The sequence below is a fragment of the Penaeus monodon genome, chromosome 32, assembly GCF_015228065.2.
Source record: "Penaeus monodon isolate SGIC_2016 chromosome 32, NSTDA_Pmon_1, whole genome shotgun sequence".
In the NCBI taxonomy this organism is placed as follows: Eukaryota; Metazoa; Arthropoda; class Malacostraca; order Decapoda; family Penaeidae; genus Penaeus; species Penaeus monodon.
Window position 1 is genome coordinate 7,302,660 of NC_051417.1, and position 371 is coordinate 7,303,030.

General features: G+C 32.9%; 1 protein-coding gene across 1 annotated transcript in view; it reads right to left on the bottom strand.

The window, feature by feature from the left end:
- The window catches only part of LOC119593533 (ribosome-binding protein 1-like), a 6,650-nt gene that overhangs the window by 6,199 nt on the left and 80 nt on the right, over positions 1-371 (bottom strand). The window lies entirely within an intron of this gene.

Consider the following 371-nt stretch of genomic DNA (forward strand, 5'->3'; position numbering starts at 1 on the left):
ACTTTCTCTCTCTCTTTCTCCGACGGTGATATATCAACCAATTATCAAAACAAATACGACGCTTATTAAGTCACTTTGCTTTGAATATTCATAGCAAATTAACGCGTCTGCATAAATGTGGGGAAACGACCCTATTATGCAATGTAAACAAGAAACGGAGGGGAAAAAAATAGATATTTTTTTCTTATGAAGACATAATTTACAAAGAAAGAAAGAGAAAAGAGGAAGATTTTTTTTATTTCTTCCGTAGACAGATAATTTACAAAGAAAAAAAGAAAACATACGAGGAAGGAAAAGCTCATGTTTTTTCGCCTCTCACTCATGACTTAATTCACTTCGTGTCATGAAATGTGATGTGATAAATGCATAGG